General features: G+C 45.2%; 1 protein-coding gene and 1 long non-coding RNA gene across 2 annotated transcripts in view; one reads left to right on the top strand and one right to left on the bottom strand.

Annotated features, from left to right (window-relative positions):
* The window catches only part of LOC146357156 (uncharacterized), a 35,106-nt gene extending 13,220 nt beyond the window's left edge, over positions 1-21,886 (bottom strand). The window contains exons 1-3 of the long non-coding RNA XR_014788744.1: positions 21,368-21,886; positions 7,195-7,351; positions 135-236 (exon numbers count right to left, since the gene is read on the bottom strand). This is a non-coding gene — a long non-coding RNA (uncharacterized LOC146357156). The remainder of the gene's footprint in view (positions 1-134; positions 237-7,194; positions 7,352-21,367) is intronic.
* NRXN3 (neurexin 3) overlaps positions 1-23,213 on the top strand; it is a 1,900,058-nt gene that overhangs the window by 877,197 nt on the left and 999,648 nt on the right. The gene's annotated exons all lie outside the window — the stretch shown is intronic.

Below are 23,213 nucleotides of genomic sequence, written 5' to 3'. Positions count from 1 at the left end.
CCGGCCAGGAGACTAGGGATGGCGGAGAATTTCTCCCCGAATCTTCAGGGGGCCGAGCGCCAATGCATTCGGCCCCCCGAAATCAGCGGTGAAATTCTCCGCCACCCCCCGCCACCCCCCGGGATGGGACTTACCTTTGGCGAATGTCCCTCCCGGTGGTGGGTCCCGGCGGCGGTTCGGCAGCGGTTCGTCGTGGGTGGGGGAGGCGGCCGGTCTTTGCAAAAAAAAAAAACAACCTGAAGTAAAAAAAAAAACAAACACACCCGTGATATGCTACATAACAATTTACATAGCCTATTACGGCTAGATTTCCAAAGACAGCCATGATAGGCTACGTAAATCGTCACGTAGCCTATCACGGGTGACTTTGGGGGGAAAAAAAGCGCGTACGCAAATGGCGGCGGCCCATGGGCGCCGCCATTTGCGTTCCTTATTTTAGCACGTCTAGTCTACGTAAAGATTTACATAGACTACGGCGAAAATAAGGGCACGCTATTTGCGTTGCCCTTATTTTCGCTGTAGTCTACGTAAATCTTTACGTAGACTAGACCTGCCAAAATAAGGAATGCAAATGGTGGCGCCCATGGGCCGCACGTAGCCTATCACGGCTGACTTTGGAAATCTAGCCGTGATAGGCTACGTAAATCGTTACAGCCTATCACGGGGTCTTTTTTTTTTTTTTACTTTTTGTTTCACGGCCGGGGAGATGGGGCGCTTCTCCCCGGCCTGAATTTCGGCTGGGCGAGGCGGGAAGCCTCCCCCCCTTCGCCTGAACTTCGGGGGGAAAAGCGAAGTGCCTCTCCCCCACCGCGAAGCCAAGCTGCGAAAAGGTAAGTGACTTTCGTACATCCCTACAGGAGACCAGCCGCCGCCGCTGGAGCCACCGCCACCGCCAAATCTGCTGCCGCCGAATCCACCGCAGGTAAGTGCCATCCAGGGGGGATTCCGTAGGGAGGTGGGGGGCAGGAAGCCATTCCGCCATGGATTCCGGGGGGCCGGATTCTAAAGAACCTGGCCTCATTGGAATCTGTGGCAGAATTCTCCGCCATCCCTAAACAATGGTGGCCATAAAGGTTCATTTTCAGCCATAGAAATGAACCTTTAGGCCCACTGTTGTGTAGATCAACTGTGCAAACAGTAGATCTATGAAAATACAGAGCCCCATTTTGCACAAAGATGGAAGCTCATCAAAAAACCGAGAGCTGCCAAGAGCCCCCTGGATGGCCTAATGGCTCACCCCATGGTGCTCACTGGGTCGGATAAGTAGCAGGGACAGGGTTCAGCGAGCAGCATGCGGTGTGGGCAGGGAAGGTTTTTTCCATCCCTAAGCACACACAATGACATCTGTTGTGGTATTTGGGATAACACAGAATAAAAAGCAGGAAATAATGCTAGAAAAGCAGTATACGGAATGCATAATGTACCCCAACAGTTACCAGTTCACTTCAGTGCTGATAAAGCACTAGTGTAGATCTAGCCCCAGTTAGAGTAGGTGCAGTGAAATGAATGGGACTTAAGTTAGACAACATTGGATGCAACCCATTTTGCAGAGGTGCTTTGGGATGTGTGATGTGAAATAGGTGGAAGACAAGCATGGGAAGACAAGAGTGGGGAAGCCATGAGGGGAAAGTTTATGGGACTGTGGCCACTGAACTTACAGCAACCCTAACAGGAAGCTTAGTTTTTAAACTGTAGAGTTTCATTTTTCTCAGTATTTGGATATCAGCCCACTTACTCCTTTCTTCCAGCATTTCAGAACTTGGAAAGGAAGGGTTCCTCTTTTTCTGATTCCCTTCACAGCCACTGAGATATGCTCCTTGGATAATGTCCATCCCACATAGAGACCAATGGCACACCTATCACATGAGCAGCATCCTTGACATCTGTTTAGTCATGGTTGCTACACTGAGGTGATTGAAGAAAATGCAGTGCTTGGTTAGTAGAATGATCTCCAGATGGAAAAATGTTTTCAGCATCAAAGGTAACTTTGTAAAGAAGTGCTGGAATATGTTGGAACATCTTACTGGCTTTCTCCCATTCTCTCCTACGTGGAATCTAGCCTAATTGTGGCATAAGATTTTGCAGACTAGAGTCAACTTCATCAGACACACAAGGTGTCATCCTTGATACGCAAAATATAACACCTCATACATATGGCAAAGTGGACTCCAGACCATGGGACAGAGCCAGCAGTCATCCCCTTGAGGATTGGCATGGAATATATACAACAGTAAGCTTCTACAGCAATATATCTGCTTGTTGGAAAAAAGTCCTACAACTCCCAGCATTCCCCAGCCACCATGGCTGACTAAGGAATGCTGGGAGTTGTAGGACCTTTTTCTGTCTAAACATGCACAGGATTGTGTCCTTAGTTGTTTTAGATCTGAGCTGAAAGTTCTCAAAGGAACATTTTTGGCTTGATGTTAGGGAGGATCTGGGGTGGCTTCATGAAAGAACTGGTGGGGCTGAGCAAGTGAAATAACAATAAAGAGTGTATTTATGTGTCTTCTTCAGGAGAAGACTGCCCATGAATAGGCATTTGCTTAATTTTAATTCCAAAACCACGGTAGAGCGAATTTTAATGTACACAGTTATTCCTTGGAATGGATACTGAAGGCAGCAGATTAACTGTCATTACAGAAAATATTTGGTCAGGAGAGATCAGCTGTGAAGAACTGAAAGCTGCCTTGTCAACGTTCTTCGATCTTTGAAACTATCATCTTGAGCAGCTGTGGCTAAGGGATCAATAGAGGGAGGGTTGATCTTGTCCTGAGAACTGTATGCAGAGGAAGACAAATCATTTGTACGGGCAAAGGCAAAAACTACAAATTGCTTGAACGGGAATGAGGAAGAGTAAAAGTGAAATTGTGTGGCTGTCTTTGAGTCACATAGGCAAAGATATGGTTCATGTACAGAGCTGTTCAGTCACAAAAAGCCAGAGAAATGCTTTTGTATGGAAAATTTTTGGATTGCCAGGTAAGGCACTGCGAACCAAACTTATATCTTCTCCATTCCTAGTAGGCATGGGATGAAGAGACATGGAGATTTATTTAAAAGTTAGAACAATTGTTTTTATATTTATTCAGACCTTGTTTACATACAATGAAGTTTTATAATGCACGAGATGTAATGTGTTATCAATATACTTTACTAGTTCCTTACATATATTGACACTGTCTCTTTAGGGACACTGCTATAACCTTATCCAAGTTCACTTCCCTTATTAAAACCCAGTTCCAATTACCCTTTTCCTACACCCCTCCAGTTACCTCTCCGACAATGACCCAAAGGACTAGACTTGAAGTTCTCCCTATGGTCAGGAACTCATTGGAAGGATACAGCATTGAACACAGTCTCTCAGGGTAGTCTTAAGCCTATAACTCTGGTACTGCATGATGGATGGTGTGCTAATATTGTACACAGTATTCCAGGTGTGGTCACACCATAAATGTGTATAAAGGCAGTATAATATTGGCAGTTCATTTTCAATTCCTTTCCTAGTTATGCCGAGGAAGGAATTTGCCTTTCTCGCAGCAGCCACACACTGAGTTGACATTTTCATTGAGCTGTCCACCACAACTCCAAGCTCTCTTGGCCTGATGGATAAGTAGTCTGATCAGGTATAAGGGAACATCCTGTGTGGATGCTTATATACATGTATGAGAGAGATAGGGGAAATAATTGAGGGTGCTGGTAATGTGCCACATAGCCTTTTCTGTGGCAGCACCCTGTCTGTGGATCTCCTTTCCGAGGGTGACTACATTGGCTTCTCCTCACTTCTTTGCTTTAAATGCATAGTAAAGGCATTTTTATTTCGCTTAGCTTTCCGTGACTGTTTATGAATTTATTACTGCCCTTGTTCCTAATTGTGTTGCTCTGCTTTTAAGCTTTTTAAGTGTACATTTTTGGGTTCTGTGGGTTGTAGCATTTTAAAATGTCTTGTACTCTCCCTTGAGAGTCTCTGACTAAAAGGAAATATAGACATATGTTTAATAAATAAATAAATAAAGCGTAAAATGAATGATGTACAAGAGAGGATGTGGGGCCAATAATATGAAGTATGACTTACTTATGAGAGAGAATTGGATGGTTGGGGGTGGGGAGGGGGATGTGTAATAAGAATTACCTGCATATTTTTCATGGCTCTCTCAAGACATGTGGTTTCTGGTGAACTTTCCCAGAGCAGTTAGAATCTGTGGAGAAGCTGTTTTTGCATGGGATGAGCAGAGAAGCTGACATGGGAGGGAGCATTCTTCCTTTTTGAGCCATTATAGGATTCCATTTGGACCTCAGGTAATTTTGTAAAGGCTTATTGATTGCAGCCCCAGATTCTAGATTGTGGGCTTTTGTTTTTGTTTTTTTGTGTCATTGTGCTGTACAGTAAGCCCTGCACCAACATGGGCAAGAAGACAGATGGCTGTTTATTTCAGCTTACTAGAGCTAATCCATCACGGCACATGTAGCAATTGCAGCTTTGAACTCCACAAAGCTTTTATTTCCAGAGGTGAAATAAATAAATAACTAGGCACATGAATTTCCTCTCTCTCTTTTTTTGGCCTGACTTCTTATTGAACATGTTCATTTATTTTGCTAAACATCCATAATTTGAAAATTGCTTTATTTAGCCTCCAGTTATTTAAAGTTGTCATGGCAGTGTTAGCTGAACTCATGGGTAAAGAAAAAAAAAGTAGGCTTCTGATCACTTGATTAATTACAAGGAAAGGTTTTCATTGCAGAGAACAGCAAGGAACACTCTCCCCCTCTCAACCTCATGTTCAGGGGAGAAGGATAGATCCATCTCCTGTTTCCATTTGTACATTTGCATCAAGATGTATTTTTCAACCCCAATCTTCCTACAATGGTTCAATAAAAATGGATGAAATTATAATTAAAACTTCTCACAAGCTCTGGTTTCTCCCTGGAATTGTTATTATCTTGACACTCATTTGTTTTTCACTCCATTACACTATAATGCAGCAGTTGCATTTCCAAGAATTTCATTATTGATAATAAAATCATAAGGTGCTACTCCTGACAAGAGCAGATCATTGGCTCAACATGTTTAGAGCTGGGGGAATGGCCCTGCAAATACAATGCAATAGGCACAATCCAGCAGGGATGTATTCTGTATAAGCCTGTTTGTGATACATAGGAAGATATAAATGTAGTGATGGCCACCAACTTGGATGGCTTTAAAAGGTGGTTAGACAAATTCCTGGAGGAAAAGGCTATCAATGGCTACTAGTCTTGATGGCTATGTGCTACCTCCAGTACCAGAGGCAGTGAGCCTTTGTACACCAGTTGCTGGAGAACATAGGTGGTGGTGGTGCTGTTGTGCTCATGTCCTGCTTGTGGGTTCCTTGTCAACAGCTGGTTGGCCACTGTGTGAACAGGATGCTGGAGTAGATGGACCCTTGGTCTGATCCAGCATGGTGCTTCTTATGTTCTTAATGCTCGACTAGATGGACCTTGGGCTGATCCAGCATGGCTCTTCATAATGTTCTTATGTAAGATCACATCCAATGTTATGGCTAAGCATAATACATGAAAATCCTTGATCAGTGGAGGTTGGTGGCTCTGGTGTCAGTGGGGTGGGAAATCCACTCTGGTTTTCAGTCAACACCAGTCAGAACTCTAAAGGAGTTATCCAAGGTGCTGGACCCTATCCCCAAAATAGGTCCAGCAGCTTGGATAGCTCCTTTGGACTTCCGACTGAAACCCAGAGTGGACTCACAACCCCCCTGACATCAGAGCCAGCATCCTCCACTGTCCTTGATAAGAAGGGGTAAGAGAGGGAAAATTAGGAAATGATCATAGCTAGGAACCCCTTTCAAATGTCAGGATGGAGGACTCCAAGTACATGTTGGGAATGGGGCAACAGGTTTTCCCAAGCACATTCTGTCCTACATCTGCAACACATGCATAGGCATATTGGAGATATGTGACAGAATGTGTGTGGGATGGGTGCTGTCGTTGTGATCCTGCTGGGGTTTTTTGCTGGTGAAACAGAGGCCACAAGGAGGTGAGATTGGTGCAAATATGTCGAGCAGTCTGGAGCAGAAGGAGAGGAGAGGCAGGAAATGGACAGGCATAGTTCAGTCAGTATTAGGATTCCTGTGGGGAGGTTGGTGGCTCAGAATTAGGGATGGTGGAGAATTCCGCCATGGTCCCCAATGAGGCCGGATTCCAAAGAAACCGGCCTCCAGAGTCCATGGAGGAATGGAGACTTACCTCCGCCTCTCTCTGGAATCCGTCTGAGCCAGCTCCACTCTGCAGCGATCCCGTGGAGCCGGCCTCCGGCTCTGCATCACTGGCAATACAGCCGGCCGCCATTGCCATGCTGTATCTCTGGCTGAGTGAGGGCTAACTCCGGATGCAAATGGCGTAGTGGACGCCATTTGCAGCCATAAAGCTGTTAGATTGACCTAAATGCAGCCATTTATGGGTCAGGCCCAGAGGCCTGAGGTTTTTTGTTGGAGGGGGTATTCCTGCGAGTAGTAGTTTCATTTCCCTGGTTAAGTTTCATTTCATTTATACAGTTAAGTTTCATTTCTTCAGGTTTGTAAGAGTACTTTTGGTTTTGAGGGAGGAGGGGATAAAAAGAGAGAGTCAGAAAGACCAGAGCAGGAAGAGCAGAGTCAGGGAGAGCAGAGCACGAAGTGGGTGCAGGAAGAAGCAGACTGAAGGAGTCTAAGTGCAGCTAGGGTAGAGATACTTGCATTTTTGCAACTTTTATTTTCTCTTAATGCCTTTTGTATCACTCAGCTCTATTGTGTAAATACCTTTAGTTGTGATTTGCTTGCTTTAATTTACCAGTAAACTGTTGGGGTTAAACCCCGTGCTAGAGTGGCAATCACCTCATGCCTACAGCCTAAAACTCACATCATTGGAAAGGGGAAGGTAACAGAAGGAAGATCGGACTCCTAAGGGGGTGGTTGTTGTCTATTCATTTAGTCACTTCCGACTGTTCGTGACTTCATGGACCAGCCCATGCCAGAGCTTCCTGTTGGCCGTTGCCACCCCCAGTTCCCCCAAGGTCATAAGAGATCCCTAAGGAGTTGCTCAGGGAGTTCAGGTCATAAGGGGAACCCCGACAGTAGTGTTAGCAGAATTTCCATTTGTACAGTTGTATACTTCACATTTGAACAAAACCTGTTTACATCCTGATGGGTGGTAGAGGGGAGAGAGTTTTACCTGTAACACGTCCCAACAGCATTCTCTGAATTACTCCTTTTGTGTTGTATGAGGAAGTCCATATTCCAGATGTGCTGCACATCTATTTTCTTCCTTGCTCAAAGATCTAAGACAGTCATAGTCTGAGATGGGATAGCCATGGGCCATGCTTTGTGGGCTGAGAGGAGGAGACAAGATTCTCAGTTTCAGTTTCACACACAATCTTGAAATACAAGCAATAAATGAGAAAAGGATAACAAGCCTCAGTTCCAAAAGAATCTGCTTGAAGCTTGGCTTTGTTAGGCTGTTGTAACTCTCCCTTCCTTCCTTCCTTCCTTCCTTCCTTCCTTCCTTCCTTCCTTCCTTCCTTCCTTCCTTCCTCTGCAGTTAATTATTCATGTGCTTGCAAGCAGCAAAATGTTTTTGTTTTCCTTTAGGTGTAATTAGAGCAATCAAAGTGTTTGTAATACTGTACTACAAATGTGCTTCTATTCTTTCTCTCTATGTCTCAGTTTTGTGTCTCTTCCTTGATCCTGTCCATCTCTGTCTCCATCTTTCTGCCTGCCAGTTTCTTTATTCTCTGTCTCTCTCTGTCTCTCTGTCTCTGTCTCTCTCTCTCTCTCTCTCTCTCTCTCTCTCTCTCTCTCTGTATGTGTAAATATGTGTTTGTGTGTGAGAATGTCATATTGTGTGTGTGAAACGCACCATGGATTTTTTTTTTTTTAAATCAACAACCACTCTGAACTAAAACAAGTTTCTAACATGCAGGTCACTGGCAGTTCCTGTAGGGGAAACTGGTGTTGCCCTAATAGCTAGTGATAGCAATAATTTTTTTGTCAACAAAATGAGATTGAACCCTTAAAGATAACAGTTTGTAAATTGCATTTTGAAAGGAAAGGAGAAGCATCGGAAAAGGGTGACTGTGCAGATGAATTTTTAATGGCGTGCATCTATATTTTGTGAACAAATGAGCAGCACAATTTTAGGTGTACTCATGAAGTCTCAGAATCTGTCATTCGGCTGGGTTTTTGTTCTAGAGATTCTGTATCAAGGGAAAATTGAATTTCTCACTTGTAGTAGTCACTTAAATATTTTCCAAGTAGCAGCTAGAGATGTATGGACCGTGTAAAATCCACTCCATCTGTATTTTGTGCATTGTCAGGAAAAATATGCAAATAATTACAGAAGAGTTTTTGTAACAATTTACATCATTTACCTTAGTATGTAATATTTAGCATTATTATCCCCCATTCCATTCAACATTTCTAGGGAGGTAGCGGGCTCTCCCACACTGGAGGCATTCAAGATGATGCTGGACAGCCATCTGTCAGGGATGCTTTGCCTTAGATTCCTGCATTGAGCAGGGGGTTGGACTCGATGGTCTCATACGCCCCTTCCAACCCCACTGTTCTATGATTCTTCAGCAGAAACTTGCATATTTTCCTGTGAATAAATATGTGTACATTTTGGGAAAGTAAAAAAAATCCCAAAGTCCATGGATTCTGCATGGCTTGAGGGGGTCACTCCACAGCAGATTCCACAGGCTGGGTTCTTAGAAAACCAAGCTCATTTTACTCCATCTTGAATTTCTCCAGCATCCCTAGTAACAGCTTGTCACCAGGTCTGAGTCCTGTGGCTATGCTATGCGATAAGATGAGCCTTACCACACCCCTCCCAATCATACTTCCCTGAATCTCCACATCATGTGGTATGTTTGAACTAGCTACCACGTTGCTAGTGATCATCTGATGCCATCCTTAATGTAAAGATCTAGACAGGTAAATGTAAACATGGATACACTGGTAGTATATAATGTCCTAAACGGGGTGTAGGCATAGTGGTGGAAAGCAACCAAACAGATCACCTTATGTGCATGGTGGCAGGAGCTTAATGTCTGTGTCTCCTGCATTGTGGAGAAAGTAAAGTGTGAGGAAGGGCTGTCTTGCTAACACTGCACTCTCCTTCCCATGGCACATATATGCAAATAGGTGTTATTTTATTTTTTACTGCGTTATACTTATATCACACTTATTAAGACAAACTTTGTCTCCCAAAGTGGCTCACATCAAACTAAAAAAAGAGAGAAAAGAAATTAAGCACAGGCTTACAAACTAAAAAAGGTGACACACAAGGGCAGGAGATTGAAGGGAAAAAGTAGAGGAGAGAGATCAACTTGGCAATGCCAGAATGAAGTGATGAGTTGAAACAGGTTGTTGCCATTGTTATTTATTTATTTATTTATTTATTTATTATTATTATTATTATTCCTCAACTTGGCATACAATCACATTTTGACATATTAAGAATAAGCATTAATAATTGCACACTAATAATTCATTGTTGCATTCACTGGAAGGACTAACAAAGCAGCTACAAAATTTCATCATACCAAAGTCAACCATGAATAAGTTTGTATATCATCTCTAAGGGTGCAATCCTATGTAGGTTTAGACAGAAAAAGTCCTACAACTCCCAGCATCACTCAGCCAGCACATCCCTCCAGCCAGCCATGTTGGCTAGAGGGATTCTGGGAGTTGTAGGACTTTTTCTGTCTAAACCTGCATAGGATTGCACCCTGTCTTCATCATTCCAGAAAGCTATAAAAAATCACAATTTCTAACAAATTGGCCTTCATGTATTTGACTCTCACAAGACAAATATAGGAAGTTTTGATATTATAGCTATATCCCACATCCTTAAAAAAAAAAACCTGAAAAAAGAAGAGCAAAACTCGTTTTTTCCAAGAAAAACCTATCGAGATTTTTGCCACTGTTAATAAGCTAGTAATCATTTCAGTATCTGTTTTATCCACATGTCCCTATAAATAATTTAAGAGCACTCTCAAAGGTTCCTTTGGGATTTTATACCCTGTAATTTGCTCAATATAAAGCAGAACCAATTGCCTTTTTTTCATACTCCCAGAAAATATGTATATAATTTGCATGCAATCTACCACAACACCAACGATCGTCTTGAGTCAGATTCTCAACTAAATTTATAAGGAATTAAATACCATTGAAGTAATATTGTTACTTTTTTTTAAAGAACTCTTTCAATTTAATTGGGTAATGTCCCAAGTCGCGTTGGTGGAAGAATCACAAGAGTTGGCATTGTTCCACTGGTGGTTGCACAACTGCTGGCAGAACAATTAGCACAAGGAGTGTAAACAAAACCTCATGGAAGCAATGCCCGATGGAGTCATAATGAGTTGTGCAATGCCTGGTGTTACATCATGTGGGATGCCTTGTGAAATGCCTCAGGCAATGCTTTGCACAAGTGGAATCCAAGTATTAGATTTGACACTTGTGCAAGAATGAAAATGGAGCTTCCACAAGCAGGAGAAGCTTTGTGCTAGAGGAGTGACATTATTGGATACAACCCATTGCTTTTAAAGTATTCCCAATATTCTCCCCCACCCCATGAATGCCATACTTTTTTCCTTGGATTATTATACCCCAAGTCAAGGGTCCTCTAAAGTAAAAGTCAAGTAAACAGGCTTTTGTATATGCAGTTAGGGCCAGACCCTGCTTCCCTTGCTGGTGTTCATGCTCAGGTAAAAGTGCTGCAATGTATCTACAGTGCTTGGTCCTCTGGCCAGAGGCAGAGGCCAGAATGCCCTTCCTCTCACTTCTTTCATTCCAGGTCAATGGACAGTTGGAGCAGAGTTCTTTTTGACAGAGATTGGGAAATCAAACTCCCTGGTGCGGTTCCTTCTCTGGCCAATGGCTGGGACAAGACAGGCCTTCTTTAAATGCTTCTTAAATTATATGCTTCTCAGGACATTGGTAATATCCGTCGCCAGAGTGTTCACATAGAAAACAGTTCTACAGAAAGTGGCCAATTCACAGTGAGGCAAATGCAGGATTTGGCAGTGTTTATGCAAAGAAGGTTTGTGGTGGTCTAATGCTTCCCAGGACAGGCTACCCTGACATAGTCAGTGACTAAGCTGAAGATTTCTGCCATTACAATTGGATTCTTGCTGCTATCAGCCATCTAATGACTTAGTTGAATCAAATTGCAGTTTTATAATGGCCTGTTGTAGTATGCCCCATGTTGGGAAATGAATTATTTCAGAACTAGCAGACATTAGAAGGCTCTAGAAGGAAGGACATGTACAATGCATATTTGCAAAATAATATATTTCTTAAGAGATGAACAGGAAATACTCTGTTGATAGCATGGGTTGCTATTGTATTACAGATGCAATGTCTAAAGACATGGACAAAAGAGGGAACAGAGGTTTTGAAAGTTTGGAGATACTAAGCCAGGCTGTGAGTCCGTCTAGCTCTGTCTACTCTCATTGGTGAGAGCTCAGCTGTCTAGGTTTTCAGACAGGACTCTTTCCCAGCGCCCTACTTGGAGATGGCAGGGATTGAACTTAGAATGTTCTAGGGATGTCGGAGAAATCTGCAATGGAACCAAATGAGTTCGGATTGTAATTAATTATGAATCTGACCCAAGGATCCTGCAGTGGACTGGCTTTTCCCCAGTTGGAAGGGATGGATGGACTCATCGCCATCTGGGGTGTGGGGGAGCTCAGTGAGCTGTCCCCCTACTTGTGCAGCCTGGACCCGCTCAGCAAGCCTCCCTGCTCACCCTGCCCACCGAGTCACGCAAACTGCCCCTCCTCTCTGCCGCAAGGAATCCAGCAGTCAAGCCCTTGTGTGTTATGCGCACAAGAGTTTGACTGCTGGAGTCCTTGGCATGGTGCACCCCCCAAGCTCTCTAGCCCTGTCCTCCTTGGGAGGAAGACAGGGCTAGAGTGCTGGGGTGCTGCTGAGGACCCCCCCCCGCCTGTGCCAGTTGTCAAGGGCTTCCTTGACAGCTAGCAGGGGCAGGAGGAATCCTTGGTGCTGCTCCCAGCCACTTGCCAAACTCCAGGGCGCTCGGCAGCTGGGTCCATCAGCGCCCCATGGCTCAGTGAGCAGGGTCCGGGAGGCCAGATGGGATTTAGTCCCTCAGACTCCACACCCTCCTTGGACTCCCACATCATCCCTACCTGTTGGGCAGATTCTGCAGACTTATGGACCGTTTTTCTAACCTTTAGGAATGTTGTGTAAATTTCATCATAGGAAAATATGCATTTTTAAAAGCCAACCCAAAATGCACATTTTCCATATAGGCTAAAGAATGAAAATGTGCATTTGGGGGAATGTGCGCATTTTTGCAGATGCAAATTTGGAAACTAACCCCCCCCCCCCATTCCGTCACCAGGCGGACAATCGAAGAAAAGGTGCCTGACAGCCCAGGAAACACAGACCAAACAGATTTCACACAATCCATACATCCCTAGAATGTTCTTCATGAAAAGCCAGTGCTCTATCACTGAGCTAGGGCCCTTCTAGGGCCACATTTTTGTCAGTATTGATGACAAATCTTGGGCCATAGTTCTCAAAGAATATACGATATGAAACTTGTCTGGTGATGTATGTTGCCCAGATCTCAGTCCGACCTTGGTCAGGTGTCAGTTCTAGGATAGCAGGCCATCCCCAAATGCCAATATGGGTTAGGTGAAAAGGGGCTTCTCTGGTTTTACTGCTTCTCTGAAGGATAATTCAAGCTGTAAGGAGTTATTTCAACTTGTCCTGCATGAATAATACCATGGAAATGTACAAAATGTTGTTAAGTGCAGTGTCATCTCACTCCTGATGGGGTCCATTTGTTTGTGGTTACTTTTGAAATGTAGCAATTGTGGTCTGTGAAGCAGTGTCTCGGAACTTTGCTGCTTCCTTTATTCCAGCTTTACTCAGGAACTGCCTTGCTATCCAGCGACCACCCTCTAGAGAGATGAGCTTTGTTATAACTAAGTTAATTGCCAAAAAGGCACTTAGCAACTGAGCCAGTGTGTCTCCTTTATTTATAATGCATTCTTCTGGAGGGGATATCCACACATACTGCATGGGGGGTAGGCGGAGGGAGCAGGGTACTTTTTTTGACACAGGGAATTTTCATAAACTGGATGGAGGTCTGCTGTCCAAAGAAGGAAAAAGTCAAAAATCCCCAAAGCAGCTCTTTGGTTCCCAACTGATACCTTTGTGAAGTTACAGTATCGCTACAGAAAAAGAATAGCTGATTTTTAGTACATGTACTCTGCAAAGCAATGTGGGATTTTTCAGTCCGGTCAGTACCAGGGCTGGCCCAAAAACATTTTGCTGCCAGATTCCCCCATGTCAAATCCCGCCCCCCACCTCCATGTCTAGATGCATAATATCCAAAGCCAACCAAGTTACTGTGGCACATGAGACAGAAAATCCCACAAGCAACTCTCTCCATCCCTGGCAGTAAAAATTAGGAGCATATGAGAAATTTTTTTCAGTTTGTTTTTGATCAGGATTTACCCAGTTCACACATGCCAAACCAAACACAGAATTGGACACAATCCCTGGTCGAATTCAGTACATTTCCGAGCTTGCAATGTGATTCATAGACCAAAAATGTCTTCGGCAGCACATGTACATTTGAAAAACGTGCATGAAAAAATGCATACTTTTGAAAAACATTCAAAAGATGCCTTAATCAATGGGAAGAGAATGTGTATATTTCAAAGATGTGCCCTATTGGTGGGTACATTTGGAAAAATACTCATGGAAATATGCATGGACTGTCATGCGAAAAGAAAAGAAAAAATATCGCAAGTTGGAATAAGCTTCGAGATGGAATTCGGAGAACTTCAGCAAGTGTAAGTTTTGCGGATTCGCACATCCCTGGTAAAAATGCAATATCCACAGATGAAAAAAACCCTAAAATTTGCTACCTTCTCATGACACCAAAAATTTGATGCCTGAGGCAGTCACCTCATTTTGCCTACAGGTAAAACACGGCCTGGTCAGCATAATGCGTAACACCTTGTGATAGTTTATGTCTCCTTTAGTAGCTCATGACTGAACCAGGATAGGTTTGAATTTTAGCACTTGGGCACAGCAAAAAGTGACAGATATGGAGGTGCCAGCCAGCACACTTGTCTCACTATTATGATTTTGTTTTGCAAAGCAGCAGAAATGGGACCAGCTGGTGTCTGTCCTTCCTCACATCCCTCTTTGAAGTGCTGTGTTATTTTCCTCCTGATATTTTTCATTCAGTAAACGGTTGTCGCACCAAATTATGGCCTAAGTGATGAACCTTTAATTAGCCATGGTATCATATGAGAAATGCTGCTGTTAGCTGGGATAATGCTGGGCAGTGCATAAATTGGTAATACACCTGTCAGCTTCCATAATGCCCTTGACAGTAACAAAAACAAGAATTTACACCAACCTCTGGATTCCTTTATGAAACATTAATCTTGGGATTGTATTATAAAGGGGGGGGGGCAGGTTCTTGTCTTCTCCCTTCCCTAATAAAAGACAGATTGGAAGAAATTAAACATTTAGCAGCATTTTCAATACTGCAGTGACAACTGATGGCAGCTCTTCAGTTCAGTCGCCCCAGCCCATGCTACTGGCATGTGTAGCACTCCTTCAGTGATACTTCTGTTACCATGCAATTAAAGGAACTCTGATGCCTCTTGGAGAACTTTGGAACTCGACCTGCTTAGGGAAACTTCTGCTGAAAGCGCTGTCCTTTTCTTTGCTATCTTTGAAACTCTGGGTTTTCAAAATAATATTAATATGCCTCTAAACAATTGGCCCTGTGGACTTCCCCTTTCATCCCATAGCACAAGGTTCTATTTTAGGGATGCTGGAGAAATTCAAGAAGGACTATGAGAGCAGATTTCTAAGAATCCAACCTGCGGAATCCACTGAGGAGCAACTCCCTCAGGCTGCCTGGAGTCCGTGGACTTTCGGATGTTGTTGTGGTTTTTTTTTACTTTCCCAAAAGGTATGCATATTTATTCGTTGAAAAATAAATTTGCAAGTTTCTGCTGAGGAAAAGTTGAATGGAATGGGGGACAATATGCTAAATAATATGTACTAAGGTAAATTATGTAAATTCTTATGAAACCTCATTTTTCCTCATGATGTGGAAAAAACACCTTGCATTCATCTGTGAACGGACGATGGAACAAAAGCCACCTGACAAGCTGCAAAGCACAGATGGAGCAGATTTTACGCAGTCCATACATCCCTAGTGTACTAACTTCTTGGTCTATTTTGCTACATTCCTTTCAAACAGGCTCCTCTTGCTGCATTCTAGGAATCAAGATCTTGTTTCCTCATGTGGAACTGCTTTCAGCCAGAAGGCCAGATTCCATTTCACAGGCTTCGTTCCAAAGGTGGGTGGGGCTGAAGGCAAAAGGGGCAGGGCCAAACTACCCAAAACACCAGCATATTTTAGCTTAAATCTCCTGGTAACTAAACCTTAGGAGAGGCATTTCAACCTCTTAGAATGGGAAAAAACTGCACAAAAGCTGGCAAATCACCCAGTGATTGGTGATTGGGGGAAAGGGGGTTGGGCCAGGAAAGGGGATGTGGCCATCTAGGGAACCTCAGAGGGCTGGATTGGGACCCCAGGAGGGCCAGATTTGGCCCCCAGTCCTGAGGTTCTGCACCCCTGACTTATGGCATGCCACAATCCAGAAGATGTGACTCAGTCATGCAGAAGGAGGAAGGTAATATGTGGCATGGATTAATGGGCAATGGATCATGTCTCAAGGTCTAGCAGTTGGAACACATGTCCTTCAGACTTTTTGTAGCCATCTGAGACTCTGGTTCAACCTGATGCATATTCAAATAACAGTGCCATAGAGATATTCTTGACATGTTCAATCAACATGTGCACTTTACGTGTGTGTGTGTGTGCGTGTGTGTGTGTGTGTGTGTGTGTGAGAGAGAGAGAGAGAGAGAGAGAGAGATGTGTGCCATGCCTGTTATAGGCTGTGCCATGCTATATGTTTATTCATGAGAACATCTCAGAACATCTGTAGAGAAAGCAAACCATATCCACCATAGCTCTGTGTACAGGGGAGGCTCTCTGCAGATGTTCTAAGGAATGCACATAAGATGGGAATAGAATCTGCTGCCATGATGCCACACCTCTCCCCAGACATGCTCCCTTAACACACGAAGGATATCTGTATATTTGAGTCACTGTATACTGAAGCATGCATTCCTCAGATTGCTGGGCATTTCTCTCTCATCCTGTTAAATCCCAGCAGTTTATAAAAATTGGTGATGCTCTCTTATCATTGTTCCAGCCATAGTCTGAAGGCACATGTGGCAGCCACTGTTAGGGATGTCAGAGAATTCCGCCACGGACTGAAATGGGATCAAATTCCCTTCAGTCCATGCCACGGAATCCTCTGTGGAATGGCACCACGAGGTCCTGTGGAGCCAGCAGTCATGCGGCTTTTTTTCGCCGTCCGCAAAGAGTCACGAAATTTTCGTAAATAAAAATGCAGTGTAGTATATTCCCATAATAAATATGTAAGTTTTTTAAAAAAATGAATTGTGCTCCCCACCTCGTTTGAGGGTGTTCTTTCTAAATTGATGCTGTTTTAAAGAAAGAAAAAACCTTTTAAAATGACCATGCCGCTCCGCGAAGTTCAGGCCGGGGGGGGGGAGGCTTCCCGCCTCGCCCGGCCGAAATTCAGGCCGGGGGGGAGGCTTCCCGCCTCGCCCGGCCGAAATTCAGGCCGGGGAGGAGGCTTGCCGCCTCGCCCGGCCGCGAACACGAAAGTAAAAAAAAAAACCAAAAAACGTCCCCTGATAGGCTACGTGACGATTCACGTAGCCTATCATGGCTAGATCTGCAAAGTCAGCCGTGATAGGCTACGTGAATCGTCACATAGCCTATCATGGGACGTTTTTTTTTCTTTTTCTTTTATTGCAATGGCGGCGGCGGCAGCCGGTCGAAAGACCGGCTGCCGCTCCCGCCCTGCTCGAACACCCGACGAACCGCCAGCTGGACCCGCCGCCGGGAGAGACATTCAGGGAAGGTAAGTCCCGTCCCGGGGGGGGGGTGCGGGGGGCGGGGGGGGGCAGAGGATTTCTCCCCGAAACTTGTTCGGGGGGGCGAACACGTTGGTGCTCGGCCCCCCGAAGTTTCGGGGAGAAATTCTCCACCATCCCTAAATGGAGCACTAGCCGCAAACTGTGGAAGTCAAGCGGCACTGAAGGTACACAATTTGTACATCCCTAGCCACTGTGCTGAAACTAAGCAGGTCTGGGTCTGGTCAGTGCTTGGAGGGGAGACCACCTGGGAACCACATGTAGCCACCTTGAGTTCCACAATGGGAGAAAGGTGGGATATAACTGTAATAAATGAATGAATGAATGAATGAATGAGTAATATTTAAGAAGTATGTGTGTGTGTGTGTGTGTGTGTGTGTGTGTGTGTTGGAGAAGAGAAATGGACTTGACTCCTACAGGTAGTTGCACATACTTAAGCAGTCCTGCCTTGAAGTATAGTTTGTAATGTGCCTGATTGTCCCCCATTCATACACAACTCAAGGCTTTCAGCAGTCCTAAGATTGACTGGCAGGGTGTCATTAAACCTTCCACTCCTGGAGGAACATTACAGCAGCAAAGCCAGTGAAGAATGTGTCATCTCATCAGAGCATGGACACAGCATAAAATCTGCATAGCTTGAGTCGGCCCCCATTTTTAATACTTTCTGGGGGGCAAGTATTTCCTATTGCATTTGTCCCCATTTAGTGAGTTTTCTCAGCAGGGTTTATGTATATGCTGTTGTCACTGCTTGTCACACAGTATCAAACACAGCATCCTTTCCTATGTTTTTGAGCTTTGCCAAGCTGGTAAGTTTCTCTTGTGCACTGATATGCTAAGCGCTAATTGCAGAAGTGCCTGGTTGGGAGAATGTCGACATACCCCTGATTGCAGCAAAATGAGGTGTTGGTGGCTTGGCAGGTATTGTTCCTTTGTCTGAGTTAGCACCACACCAGAGATGCCAACATCTGAACAGAGGTTGGGGGTCTTCAGGTGCTCCATAACTTCTGCTGTGAGTATAGCAAGACATTAATCCTATAAACCTCCCTCCTTCCTGCTGGGTAATTCCACTCATTTTCTTAAATTTCCCCATTCAGTTTCGCTTGATTTGGACATTGGTTTTCTTTTACCAGCCCAACACCTTATGTACAACCGTTAGGCTTTTTGAAACAGAGGGTGTATTCTCAGAGGTTGCTGCATTTCAGAGCTGGGTGCAGTTCCACCTCCCATAGGTTTTGCATGTGCTGGTGGAATGAGTGCGTGTTTCTGGAGAGGGGCAGGAGGAAAGTTCACCCCACGCTTCAGAGGCCTGTCCTTGGGTACATGCAAGATTAGGTGCACAGTCCCAAAGGATTGCCGCTCTTTAGATGGAGGGCTCTGAGATCAGAGCCCTCTGCCAATTCAGTGCCCTACAGGGAAGAGCCAGGTAGGGCAGGAGGAATGGCAGAAGCTTTTACAGCCTCATCATATGCGTTTGCAATGAATTCTGTTAGACAGGCCTCTGAGCCCATCAAGCTACCATGCACAGTGGGAGGGGGGAGGCACTGAGAGGCCTTTGAATCTAATGGATCCTTGGCCTCTCCTCTCCCCACCCCACCCTGCCCCCCAGCCTTCACTCTTCCTCCCTCCCACTTCATCCTCTCCCTGAGCTTGGAGCTCTGACCATGAAGCTTTCCATGACAGCTGGGAAGGGAGGGGGAAGGAGGGAGGGAGGGGGCAGGAGATCCATGATCCATGATCAGATCTCCTCCTACAAGACTGAAGCTCTGTCTGTGGTTTTGGAGGAGAGACTCCACAGCTTCCTAGAGTGCCCCAGATGGTGCCTAGGGGACGTAGCATTGCTCTGCCCTTTGGAAGCAGATAAAAGAGCCAGCCAGGGTAGGAGGCTGTACAGAAAAGGCTACTCAAGATAGAAGTAGTGGTGACTTAACTCCAGGTGGCTGACAGGCATGCAGCACAATCCTGGCTGGCGAAAACTGGTCAAATGTATATTGCATTTCCTCTGGGCAGCAGCTACGTAACTTCTGCTATGTTCCTACAATGCTGATCATATCATTGGTGCTATGTAAACATATTACAGTGGTAACAGTAGTAGTAGTAGTAGCAGCAGTTACAGTGTCATGTATATTTTAATATATAAGCATCAAACAATATCTTTACATTGCCGCATATGTATTGGGGGTTGGGGAGAATGACTAAGTCTGAAACAGTACAGTCCTATGCATGTTTACTGAGAAGTAAGTAGGGATGGTAGAGTAATCTGCCACAGACTCCAATGAGGCTGGATTCTTTAGAATCCGCCCCCCCTGGAATCCGTGGAGGAATGGACTACCCCCCCCGCCACCCCTTGAAATCCCCCCAGGATGGACCCTACCTGGTGGCGGCTGGTCTGGGTCATCATCTTCATTCTGCTAGGGATGTACCAAAGTCACTTACCTGGTCCCTCAGCTTGCTTCGCGGTGGGGGGGAGGTGCTTTGGTTCTCCCCCGAAGTTCAGGCCGGGGGGGGAGGCACCCCGCCTCGCCCGGCCGAAATTCAGGCCGGGGAGAAGCGCCCCATCTCCCCGGCCGTGAAATGAAAAAGTGAATGTTAAAAAAAAACCACACCCATGATAGGCTATGTAACGATTTACATAGCCTATCACGGCTAGATTTCCAAAGTCAGCCGTGCTAGGCTACGTAAATGGTTACGTAGCCTATCACGGGTGACTTTGGGGGGGGGGAAAAGGGCATATGCAAATGGCGGCGCCCATGGGCACTGCCATTTGCATTCCTTATTTGGGCCCGGGTAGTCTATGTAAAGATTTACATAGACTACGGCGAAAATAAGGGCAACGCTATTTGTGTTGCCCTTATTTTCACCGTAGTCTACGTAAATCTTTACATAGATTACCCCGGCCCAAATAAGGAATGCAAATGGCGGTGTCAGGGTGGACACTGAGCCCATAGAATCCCAGAGTAGTTCTGATTCGGAGGAAGAGCAGTCGCTTCTGGGAGAGGAGCACGCCCCTTTTTCCCACGGCCCGCAGCTGACAGAGATTCCTCCCACCCACATTCCTAGATTAGAAAGCAGTCCAGGGAGTGACCCAGCACCAATAGCAGACTGGTTGGATGCGCAGTGCAGACTCAGAGAGCGGCGCCAAATGGAGAGCGCGGAAAGGAGGCGTAGCGCCCGGTTGGCGCTCAAAGAACGGTTGCGCCCAGAGGATCCAAGGGAAAAGGGGAGGGATTCTCCCTAGTCCTTATATTCAGTAACTGCTTTTCAAACGGGGACCAACTGTTCCAACTTAGGGCATAGGGATGCTGCTGCTCAGATCTAGTTGCTACCTGTAGAGTTGTAAGTTGTAAAAGAAGAATAAAGCTTTGAAAAGAGTCCCTTTGTCTGCGTCTGGACTTGGCTACTACTGGATGAGACTGAGAGAGCCCTCCAAGGAGCCCTTGACAGGCGGCGCCCATGGGCACCGCTATTTGCCTACGCGCTTTTTTTTTTTCAAAGTCACCCATGATAGGCTACGTAACAATTTACGTAGCCTATCACAGCTGACTTTGGAAATCTAGCCATGATAGGCTATGTAAATCGTTACGTAGCCTATCACGGGTGTGTGTTGTTGTTGTTTTTAACATTCACTTTGTAATGGCGGCGGCGGCAGCCGGTTGGAAGACCAGCCGCTGCCCCTGCCCCACCGAACCACCGCCGTGACCCGCCGCCGAGAGGGACATTCGAGGGAGGTAAGTCCCATCCGGGGGGATGGCAGAGAATTTCACTGTCAATTTCGGGGGGTCGAATGCGTTGGCATTCGGCCTCCCCGAGATTCGTGGAGAAATTCTCCGCCATCCCTACATTCGGCAGCCATGTGCTGCTGGGCTGTGGAACAAAATGGTGTCTAGCGTAGCAGACACCATTTATATCCCTGCCCTTGGCCGTGATTGGCTATGTAAATATTTATGTAGCCAATCATGGCTAAAGCAGGGATGCAAATGGCGTCCACTATGCTATTTGCATCCCTGCTCTTTGACGTGATAAGCTATGTAAATATTTATGTAGCCAATCACGGCCAAGGGCAGGGACGCAAATGACGTCCGCTACGTCGGATGTCATTTGCGGCTGCAGTCCGGCAGCAGATGAAAGTCTGGCTGCGGGTAGCCCCAGCTGGTGGCTCCGCAGACTTGCTGCCGAGCGGAGCCGGCCGGGCAGGATTCCGGGGTGAGGGATGGATTGCCTCCCCCCCCCCCGCGGATGCCCGGACCGGAATGGGGTGAGTATTCCATACACCCTTAGAAGTAAGCCCCATGATGTTCAATGATACTTACTCTCTAGTAAGTGAGTTTGGATTGCCGCCACAGTGCCCTTCTGTTCAAATCAGTGATTCTGAATAATCAGGCTGTAACTTCCTTGAGAAAGTGTAGTTGTTCCAGAAGCATCCAAAAGAGCCCTTTATAATCCATTGTGAAGCTAGTGAGTGTTTCTTTGCTTCTATATCCTTGCTCTGGATTCGTCAGAGTTGTGCTCGAATAAGCTGGACATGCAAGTGAAGCAAGGAAAAGCACTGAAATGAAAACAAACCTGATTTTTGGTAGCCCTTCAGGTGAGTATGGTTTGAAAATTACTTTCCGTCGAGACCAGAACTCTTCTGTAGAAGTTCAGCACGGACGTCACTCAGGCCAACCTTGGCAATAGTCACAGCCCACAAAGCCCACCGCTGCGGTGGGCTGTGGCTTCAGTTTGTTTGGATTGATGGATGTTGTGCGCTGTAATCTGCAAACCATGTGAGGACCCCCTCCCTTTCGCTGTGCATCGCTGCCGTCGTAGCTTGTTGTGCTTATGAATCTGACAGAAAACAGATCACAGATGCAACTCATCTACTGATCTGTTTGGGAGATGAGGCCCCCTCAGCTTTGCTTCACTGCAAATCCAACTGACAGCAACAGAGAAATCCATTGATTTCTGTCAAGCCCTTTGTTGACAGTTAGGGTTACAAGTTCACTGGGACACCACGGATGGAAACAGTGTGCTTTTCAAGTTTTACACCATAAGGGAGGGAGGGAAAGACAATATCCTACCCCTCTGTATCCTGCAGTATGTGAACACAGTGCATAAAGTTTGTCGCTTATTGCATGTTTCTGGTGTAGTACAATTTGGATTGTTGTGAGGTATGTGGCTTTTGGGTGTATGTTTGTGAATGTGCCTATAAAATCATCTGTGAATATGCCTATAAAATAATGAGTGGAAAGGGAATCAACATTCCCCAATGCAACAACCCTGTGCCATTGGGTGACAATGAAAAATACTATTTGCTTTTATTGTGTATCAACTTTCCCCATTTATGTACTCGTGCACCACTCTATCATTGTACTATTGAAGTAAAAGTATTTATATAATTGGGTGTATCCAATGCTAGTCTAACAAAGCCCCATTCATTTCAATGGGTCTACTTTAGGTAGGACTAAGATCAGATATAGGGATATACAAGAATTTCATTTCAAACTTGCCCAATTTGCAACCCCAAATGTAAACCAGAGTGGGAGTGCATTTTTAAAAAAATGTTCGACATTTGCAGTTGCAATTGCATTTGAAATATTTGAATTTTGGGAAAGACGCACACTTTTAAATGCGCATTTTTCAAAAAATACATTTTCACACTTTAGTCAATGTGCGGGAAAGTGCACAATTTTGGGAAATGTGCACATAAATGTGCACTTTTCCTGTTCAAAACGCACACTTTCCCCATTCGAGCAAACTGAAAAATGTGTTGCAACTGAAAATGAGTGTGCTGAACTGAGCTTCAACATGAACTTCAGCAGTTTTGGGCAAGCTCAAACATCCCTGGTTCTCCCATCCTTTCTCAAATGGGGCGGGGGGGGGGGGAATGGCAAGAACCACAAAGACTACCCACTTCTTCCACACATGCACGAGTGCTCACACACACGCACGCACACCAGACACACCAGAGTCTGGTCGTTTTGTGACACTTACGTTTTTCTTTATATTGCTGGGTTTTTAATAAACTTTGGATTGCACATCTCCCATGGTGTTCATTCTGTTTGCTTTGGTGTTTGTTTGTTTTTTGCTAAACAACATAGCAAGCAGCTACCCCTATCTTTGCAGGAAGGATATTATACCATTATGGTTAGTGCAAGGCTGGCTATAAAGAGCAAA

The sequence above is a fragment of the Heloderma suspectum genome, chromosome 1, assembly GCF_057233095.1.
Source record: "Heloderma suspectum isolate Gila_16-S chromosome 1, 16-S_ref, whole genome shotgun sequence".
NCBI lineage: Eukaryota > Metazoa > Chordata > Lepidosauria > Squamata > Helodermatidae > Heloderma > Heloderma suspectum.
Note: the sequence above shows the minus strand (reverse complement) of the source record. Positions and strands in the feature narration are given on the sequence as shown.